Genomic DNA, 10,069 nt, shown 5'->3' on the forward strand with positions numbered 1-10,069 from the left:
GAAAAATGCCACTCAGGAAATGTGTGCATCTATATCTAGACAGCATCTATTTTTGTAACGTTGGCTTGTAAAAAGGGAATTGCAATCTTTATTTTCTATTATCAACTAGCATAATATTTTTAAAACCTTTTAATAATTACAAGTTTTATTAAATTTCATTTTTTGTTAAATTAGTCAATAATGTACCCTTTCCTACTATTTAGATGATCCATTGATGTCTAAAGTTTTAGGCTTAACCTTTGACACTCCTCTGATTTTTTTGTGTGTGTAAACAGATGGTTGAGCATACTGACTAGTGAGGATGGGATTACTCAACCTAAGTTAATTAAACAGGGATTTTCTCACCCAACATCACAAGAAGAGACAAAAGCTATAAGAGAGCAGAAAAAATTCAGGATTCCAACAAGCAGATTAGAATTTAATTAGGGCCTACAATGTGGGGGGCCCTAATGCCAGTATGACTGTGTTGAGAAGAATACTTTCTCTCATGAAGTAAGCATTCCTACATGGTGACTAAGAAACTCAGTGTATGTGTCTGCTAGGCAAGTAATGACATCTTCAATCTAATAATCTAAAAATTATTCTGGCAGCAGGGTGGCAGGACATTTATTCAACATTCATGAGACATGAGGAAACAACAGAGCAATATTTTTTTCTTTTTTTTTTTTTTCTTTTAGACAGAGTCTTGCTCTATTGCCAGGGCTAGAGTGCAGTAGCTGGGACTACAGGAATGTGCCACTGTGCCCAGCTATTTTTTTTTTCTATTTTTAGTAGAGGCAGGTCTTGCTCTTCTTTAGGCTGGTCTCAAACTCCTGTACTCAAGTGATCCTCCTGCCTCAACCTCCCAGACTGCTAGGATTACAGGCATGAGCCACCAAGCCCAGCCCAGAGCAAGATTATTGACACTTACGTATACTTTTACTCAAAATTAATATATGGCCATTTGTTTTGCCAGGTAATGCTGCAGTAAGGGTCACAGGGATTCTACAGTGTACACAAACATCTTTACTTTATTATTGTATTAGAGCCTAGCACCATTAACCATAATTTTGTGGCATATGAAAACCTTATGTATGCTCCATACAAATTGTACAGACTGGCATTTATGTAGTGAAGAACAAAGGCAAGATGAGTCTTGAAATTAAAGTAAACTGGAGGATTTCTGGGGGAAAAACATAAGACATAAGCTTTACTTGTTTCTCTTTTTTATGATAGTTGAATTCTCTTAAAAATAGAAAGCTCTATTTAAATTGTTTCATAATTTAAGGCAGGTTAGGGTCCACTTGGGGTTGTTCAGCCAACTTAAACATATCATTTCCTTTATCTCTAAAGGTTATGCCTTCATGCATGGGTTAGCTGTAATATAGTAGTGTTACTATCTTTTTGCAGTACAGAATTAGATAAAAGGGTTGAAGGAGCAGTTCATTTACATGGCTTTTCATGCTGTCTTTGCCTTTTTCTTCTGGATAGTACCTGTGGTTCTGTGACCCATGTCTGAGGAGAGTAATGCTCACACATAATATCCTGTCTGCATGGGCACAGGGATAATAACTCTCTCCCCTTCTTACCACTGAATGTGGAGAAAGGCTTGCTCTCCAGACTTTCAGGTCCATCTTCTCAACGCAGAGTGTCTTCCAAGGCACTTGCCACATCACAGACTGGAAACACTCAAAGTAATAATCTGAGCTGTATAGGGCTCACGCCATTGTTTCACATTTCTCAGACATCACTGTCCTCAGTTGTTTGATGTACATTGTCTTACAATCCATTTTTTACATAATTTGTCTATTTTTTGTTTGTACAAGTGATAATGCATGTCTAATCCCTGTTAGTTTTTCCATCACATCTTGATTCATTCCTCCAGCAACTACTCAATGGTTACTGTACTTCTGGCTATATGCATGTACTTGGCAATAGTAAAGTGAATTAAGAACAATGCACCTGAAACTAACAAAGAAAGATAATTGAACTAACACTTATTACTAAAGGAAAGGTCAGAATCAGTCAATGCACAAAGTCTGTAGAAGTCTCCATGGGGCCAGCTGTATGTCAATGAATCAAAGTTTTAAGGAAAGAGGTGAAATATGATAACTAATAATTATCAAAAGAGTCATATTAATAGACCTGAATCTTGGAGAATATGATTTTTGTTGGTCAAGGAGGCAACATTGTGGAGAAGGACAGAACAGGTACAGATGAGGCAGGAGAAGCATGGTGTATTTGAGGGTCTATACAGTGGGTTGAGAATGTGGGGGGTGGGGCTGGAGAAGAGGCTGAGGGGAGTCAGGGCTCATATCCTGTCCTGAGGACAGAGGGGGACACAACACACATGTTCACCTTCAAGTTCAAACCCTCTTCTGTTTGAAAGATAGAGGATATTGGGAAGCAAACAAAAATATAGATGTGGAGTTTGAAAGATTCATTAATTTTGTTGAGAAATCCTCTGTGTTGCTTTTTGTCCACTACATGTCTCAAGGCTCACAGGGGAATGCCCTAGACAACATTTTCATATTCTCTATTTCAGTCCAATGGAGATTCAGAAAAAGTTGGCAGAAACTGAACTGCAGGTAGAAGAGCTTCCCTTGGAAACTGAGAGGACAGACATCCAACCTGGAGTGGGATAGACAAGGGAAGCCTCTAGGAGGAGAAACATCCAGGACATTCTGGAGAGTGAGGAGCTAGTGACACTTCAGGGCATGGTGGGTGTTGGGGGAAGTATTCACCAGGTTGATCCAATCAGAATCAAACCGAAGAGTGGAGTGGAGTGGAAGCTTGTAAGTTTATAAGAAGAGCTCTCTGTTCTGCCAGACTGGAACCTGGGAGGATATACCTTTGAAGCTACTGAGAGCCATCTTGCTACCTGCTTCCAGGCTGAGAATGATGCTAATTGGAAAGGTTAATGGGGTCCAGGATGACTAGAGTTTAGAGTGTAATAGCTGATTGGGAAAGTCACAGCACCTGTGAAGGTGATAAATCAGAAGCAGATAAATAATGCTTTCAAGTCCAGGTCGTAGAATTCAGAAAGACACAAAGCACTTGCAGCTCTCATTGGGAGCTGGGTGCAAACTCTCCTTTCTCCCCCATCACCACCTGACAGAACCTAAGTCACAACACTACCTGTCTTCTGTGCTGGTCATGTTTTGTGCCTGTAATTTTCTCTCAAGCTGTAAGTAGCTATAACCTGTTAAAAAGCCTGTCTTTCCTCCCTGAATTGTTTTTACAACTTTGTCAAAAATCAGTTTGGTATATTTTGGGGGCACTATTTCTGGGTTGCGCTTCTGTTCCTTTGATCTATATGGCTACCCCTTGGTAAATATTACACACACTTGAATGTAGGGGCTGGACCTAGAAGGATGGATGGGTGGAAAGAATGTGAACAAGGTGAATGAAGGGTCAGGCAAAAATGCCTGCCCAAAGCTGCTTGTTTGCTGACTGCAAAGGTCAGCTGAAAACAGCTGACCTGTATGGAAGTTGTTAAAAAAAATTAACATATGGCCCTAACCCTTTGCACGTGTCCTTGGAAATAAATATGGGGAGGAGCTTAGCTGAGAATGCCATTTTCTCCTTTAGAGTTTTGTCTTTCCCCTTCTCTTGAAACACTATGTGTTTCGAGTAATCATTCATTCCTTAGCTACTGAGCTCAGGAGCGAAAAAGTGGCTGCAACAAGTGGTGACCATGAGAGGATTCAGGAATCTGCACATCTAGTGAGCGTTTTCATCATCCAGACTACAAGAAGAATCATCCCGGTAAGGGACAGTCCCGCCCGCTGCTTTGGGAAAGGGACCAACGCATGTAGTTTCAGAAGGGGATTTCTAATATGGGGCAGCACCTGACAAAAGATCAGCAAAGTTATCTACTCACTTTGCAACAACTGTTAAAAGCTACACAGTGTTCTGTCAAACCAAAAACTTTACAACAACTCTTATATGCAGTAAGACACCATTGCTCCTGTTTCCCAGATGAGGGCACATTAGATTTAGAGCTCTGGGAATAAGTAGGGAAGATTTTTAAGAACAATCTTAAGCAGGGGGTTCCGGTGCCCCATGCTGTGTTAACTGCGTGGAGTCTGGTGCTAACAGCACTGACTCCCTTGCATATTCCTGTAGATTCTAATCCATTGGAACCCACTCCTCCTCCTCCACTGTCTGCTCTGCTGAAGGAGCCGTCATCCCTTGCCCAGAAGGGGCAAGCATCCTCTGCCATAAAATTCCCAAATTCTGAGCCATTCTCTCCACCATCGCCTTCTGTGGCTCAGCAGGAGGAGCAGCTACCTCCCCCTCCACCTCTCAAAGGGGATGTCTATTCCTCTCCTGGTAAACCATCCACTTCTCAACATTGCCTATAAGACATCTGCACCCGAATGTTTATAGTAGTACAATTCACAATTGCAACCCAAGTGCCCATCAATACATGAGTGGATCAATAAAATATGGTATATGTATATCATGGAATACTACTCAACTACAAAAAACAATGGTGATCTAACACCTCTTATATTATCCTGGATAGAGCTTGAGCCCATCCTTTGAGGTGAGGTATCACAAGAATGGAAAAAAATAAGCAATACTCACCATGAAATTGGTACTAACTGATCAACACTAGAATGCTCACGTGGTAGTAATATTCATTGGGTGCTGGTCAGGTGCGGGTGTGGGGGTGGGTAAACTCTCAACTAATGAAAATGGAGCACACTGTATGGGGAAAGGGCATGCCTCTAGCCATAGCTTGGGTGAGGCAAAGGCATTACTTGTAACCAAATATTTGTACCCCCATAATATTCTGAAATAAAGTTCAGTCAAAGTCAACCCCCCCAAAAAAAAATATGTACATACCAATGAGGAAGAAAAGGCACAACAAACTCTAGACAGGGGGTCACAGGTTCCTAACTTACCCTGTCTGTAAATAACACCAATCTTTTTATCTTATGTGGTGATAAAGCATACAAGTATTTCCTACCTAGATGGTCAGGGCACTATGGATTTGGTTATCAGACACCCTCTGTTACCAGGTACTCCAGTTTAAATGCCAGCCAAATTAAAAACTTGGGCTCATAAAGTGGTACCACACAAACCTACTAGATGTGATATTATAGAACACCCACTTGAATATCAAAATTCTAAGTTTTTTGGTGTTCAGGACTCTTTTCCTAGAACTTGGAACTTATGAAATTAAAAAGGCAGTTTTGAATCTGTCCACATACATAGAACAAATGTGTTACGTCACTATGTAAGAATTGGGAAGCTCTTTAATCAAAAGTCAACAGCCAGTCAGGTAGACAAGCACACATATTGTTGATAGAAGTGAGAATTGGTGTAATATTTTATACCATGATCTTGAAGTATTTATTAAATATTTAGATATACATACCCCTAGAACCAGCAAGCCTCAAATTGGGAAATGTACCCCATTGAAACAAAAGTGCAGTAGGTAAGAGTATATATGTATAGGGACATTGGTTTTGTCATTGTTCATTGTAGTTGAAATGACTGGGAACAATCAGTATGGTCAAAATTATGGGCCGGGCGCGGTGGCTCACGCCTGTAATCCTAGCTCTGGGAGGCCGAGGCGGGTGGATCGCTTGAGGTCAGGAGTTCGAGACCAGCCTGAGCAAGAGTGAGACCCCGTCTCTACCAAAAATAGAAAGAAATTGTCTGGCCAACTAAAAATATATATACAAAAAAAATTAGCCGGGCATGGTGGCTCATGCCTGTAGTCCCAGCTACTCGGGAGGCTGAGGCAGTAGGATCGCTTTAAGCCCAGGAGTCTGAGGTTGCTGTGAGCTAGGCTGATGCCACGGCACTCACTCTAGCCCGGGCAACAAAGTGAGACTCTGTCTCAAAAAAAAAAAAAAAAATTATGAAAACAATTGAACCAAATAGGGAATATCTACACCAGAATGAATTTCTACTTCTAGTTTCCTGGACATCCCATGTTGAGCCTAAGAAATATTGACTTATAGAAATGCCCCATATATTTTTAGAGACAGATATGATTTCAGAAGTCTTGCAAGGCTTTGCCCTAAAGGAAAATGTAAACAAGTTAGTTCGCATATCAAAAGCTGCCTCGCCTCAGGAGGGCATCTCAATGGTCAGAAAGTAAATAGCATAAGGGACAGCTCATGCTTGACTTCTGTTCTAATACACAATAACCAGAGCCATAATGTCTCTGTTTTTGCTAAAGTAATAGCCTTATCATAAAACTTAGAAGTTTTCCCTAAGAAGATTTTATAACTCATTGTTCACCTAGATAGAGTTAGTTGAAGGATCTGTAGTAGCCTTTTAGAAGACTTTGACCCTAAACCAAACTACCTATTATTATGTAAATCCTGTTACCCTGTCTGAGGGACCCGAACTTTTGCGGGGAGCATAGCTAACTCCCCACAATCCCATAATTTCACTCACATAAAACCTTTGACAGTCTGTTTCTTTTACCCAAACTGCTTCCTAAATCTGGTAAAATCTTACTTATCCTTCAAGTCTGAACTAAGATATATATTGTTTTATTCAAACGGCTTTATTGAGGTATAATTGATATACTGCCATTTAGGTAATACATGATAATGTTTTTATTTGCTTTGTTTTGTATTACATGAAGCACAGTCTCATTTTGTTGCCCAGACTGGAATATAGCAGCCCAATCATAGCTGATTGTATCCTTGAATTTCTAGGTTCAAAGGATCCCCCTACCTCAGCCTCCTGAGTAGCTAGGACTACAGGTGTGTTCCACCTCAATTGTTTAATTTTTTTTCCCAGGCTGCTCTTGAACTCCTGGCCTCAAGTGACTTTTCTGCCTCACCCTCACAAAGTGCTAGGATTACAGGAGTGAGTAACTATGCCCACTGTGTGATAATGTTTCTCAAGGGTATAAAAGAGAAAGCATCATAGGAAGTGTAAATAATGTGTATTGGTTAACATCTGGATGAATTTCATAAATACAATGTGAAAGACACCATATACAAAAGACTATCTACTGTTAATCATAAAGCTCAAACCTCAGTAAAGCTGACCATGCTGTTACCTTTAGGATGTAGTCACTGGCCAGGGCTCTTGGAGACTTTTGGGGTGTTGTCGCCTTTATTTCATGGTGTGGATAGGTAAGTTCACTTTGTGAAAATTCATAAAGCTGTTAGAATTTGCATATTTTCTGTGTGTATGTTTTACTAGAATAAAAAGTTAAAAATAAAACCAATCTGTTCTTAGGAAATTACCTTTTACCCCTAATCAAGAGGAAATCTGTGAGTGAATCTATGACATTTAAAAACACAATACTTAATTCCATCTCTATGATGTCAGCTATAACATTTTATCATCATAGAATATAATTATAAAAATTAGGGTGCTGGTACTTTGAGCCAGGAGTCTGCCAAGTCCACATGATCATGACCATTTAGGTAGTAACCATTATATATTTGTCACCACATGAGATAAGATATAAAAGATAAAAAGATAAAGATAAAAAAAGACAAGATAAAAAGAACAGTGTTGTTCAGGCATAAGGTCAGAGTGGAATTTGTGACACTCAATTGGGGTTTATTGTGTTTTCTCACCTATCATGTTTGTATGTGTACATACCCAGTTTTCAAGTATCTGTGCCTGTCTGTAGTAGCAGAACAGGTTGTGAAATGTCTGATAGAGGAGGCCTGAAGTTCAACTTTGGCAGCTATGAGGTTCAGTTTTGTCCCCTGACCAAGTTAGCTCAGATTTTTGGTCTACCTATATATAATCTTTGGTGTTTGGCATCCCACTTAGAGGGGCAGCTGAACTACCCAGATTGCCCAGGACTAGCTTGTGAGCCAGCTATAAAATCTGGTGATTTGGCAAATGTCTGTATTATAAGAATCAGTGCCAGAACCACCTATGAACTCTATAAGAGGTTTGAAGATGCCACCTGTGGAATCAAACCACAGGGGTTGATTACAGCATTGCCTTGGTATGTAACCTAGGGTCCAGCATTATGATTGTTTTCAATGTAAATGGGGAAATTCCCTTCTAATGACTATCTGAACCTAGGATAGTACTTAAGCTTCTATAGAGGTTTTTCTGTGTTCCATTGACTTGCCAAAAGTAGAAGAATGACATTGTTTAATTGGTCATGGAAGCAATTTCCTGTCATATATACATTTTCTGGAGTTGGTCCAACAGGTATTGGCATTGGCAGGAATGAAAGTTACTTCAGGTTCTTTTGTATGATCTAGGTGTTGGCTGATCAGTAATCAGACTGATTAGTTAATGTGGCTAGCGTTTGGAAAACGGATGTAAAAGGATGCCACATCTGTGCCTGATCTGCTGAGAAATCAGCAATAGTTAATAAGAGTTAGATACAGTTTAAAATAAAAGCCCAATTTGAATATCAGAAAGAGGAAAGGAAAAATTGAAACAAGCAATCTCTATTCAGCCCCAATGACAGTAAATGGGAAAAAGAAAAATTGGGGGAACGCTGTATTGAAAGGGATAGTTTTATTCTGTAGTTATTGTTTTGAAGGTAAGAAGGCTTAAAGGGGAAGAAACTGGGTGGAAGTGAAGTTTCTTTATCTGTGATCTTGAGAAAAGCTACCTATTTTATGTTGCCATCTGCTTCTGGGGCCTGAAAATTGACCCCATAATCCTTACTTTAAGGTCACCTGTAAAGATGGGCTTCCAGTTGTCCTAGGAGTGCTTCTCTGGGTCTAGCTTGGTACGGCTCACATGAATCAAGGAGGATTTTTATTTTGATGGCTGTGTAGGTGGTTAGCAATACTTTAAAAAAAAAAAAAGGCCTTCAAAGCAGAATGCCAGTGTGTTCTTTCTTCTAAAAGCTTTCAGGCACACCTGACCTCTACGTTGAAAAGGATGACAAATTGTATTAATCAGAAGAGGCCACATTCTTCTTACATGTTGATGTTATGCTTCAACTGTAGTAGTGAGTTTTGTATATAGTTTATCAAAACATAAAATTGTTCTACTCTGGAGTTGAGGTCTGAGTTACACCAGCCAGGACAGAAATCATTATCTTAGCCACCAGAACACTAAATATTCTTGGTGAGAAGGGCCGGCACATCAGGAATTGACCACAATAGTTCAGAAGAGGGCTGGGCGCAGTAGCTCACGCCTGTAATCCTAGCACTCTGGGAGGCCGAGGCGGGTGGATCGCTCGAGGTCAGGAGTTCGAGACCAGCCTGAGCAAGAGTGAGACCCCGTCTCTACTAAAAATAGAAATAAATTATCTGGCCAACTAAAAATATATACAGAAAAAATTAGCCTGGCATGGTGGCGCATGCCTGTAGTCCCAGCCACTCGGCAGGCTGAGGCAGTAGGATAGCTTAAGCCCAGGAGTTTGAGGTTGCTGTGAGCTAGGCTGACGTCATGGCACTCACTCTAGCCTGGGCAACAGAGTGAGACTCTGTCTCAAAAAAAAAAAAAAAAAAATAGTTCAGGAGAGATTTGGCTTCCCAGAAGGCAGTATAGAGCTTTATGCTGAAAAGGTGGCCATGAGAGGTCTGTGTGCCATTGCCCAGGCAGAATCTCTGCATTACAAACTCCTTGGAGGGCTTGCTGTGCAGAGAGCTTGCTATGGTATGCTGCGGTTCATCATGGAGAGTGGAGCCAAGGGCTGTGAGGTTGTGGTGTCTGGGAAACTCCAAGGACAGAGGGCTAAGTCCATGAAGTTTGTGGATGGCCTGATGATTCACAGTGGGGACGCTGGTAACTACTACATTGACACTGCTGTGTACCATGTGCTGCTGAGATAGGATGTGCTAGGCATCAAGGTGAAGATCATCCTTATAGCATCTTAAGAGGTAGACACAATCATGACTCCCATGGCCCATCTCTGAATCTGAGCTAAAGCCCTATAGGAAAGAAGTAGAAGGACCTGAGCTTTACTTTCTATCTCCAGAGTCCTTGTTCACATCAATTGCATCAGAATACCTTCTTTCCAGTAATGATAAATGCTTCCTAGATTTAATTTAAGATTTCTTACCCTATTTCATAATCACAAATTTATTAAGTTTTAAACATTTTTGATAATGTATTTATATCAAGGTCAATGATCTATCTGGAATAGAGTTTCTGTGCGCAGTGAAGTCAAAGG

The 10,069-nt window shown here is 40.4% G+C and overlaps 1 pseudogene; it reads left to right on the top strand.

The window, feature by feature from the left end:
* Positions 1–2,140: 2,140 nt before the first annotated feature.
* On the top strand, positions 2,141–9,773 carry LOC123644374 (annotated as a pseudogene).
* Positions 9,774–10,069: the final 296 nt, after the last annotated feature.

This window comes from Lemur catta, chromosome 9 (assembly GCF_020740605.2).
Source record: "Lemur catta isolate mLemCat1 chromosome 9, mLemCat1.pri, whole genome shotgun sequence".
Lineage (NCBI taxonomy): Eukaryota > Metazoa > Chordata > Mammalia > Primates > Lemuridae > Lemur > Lemur catta.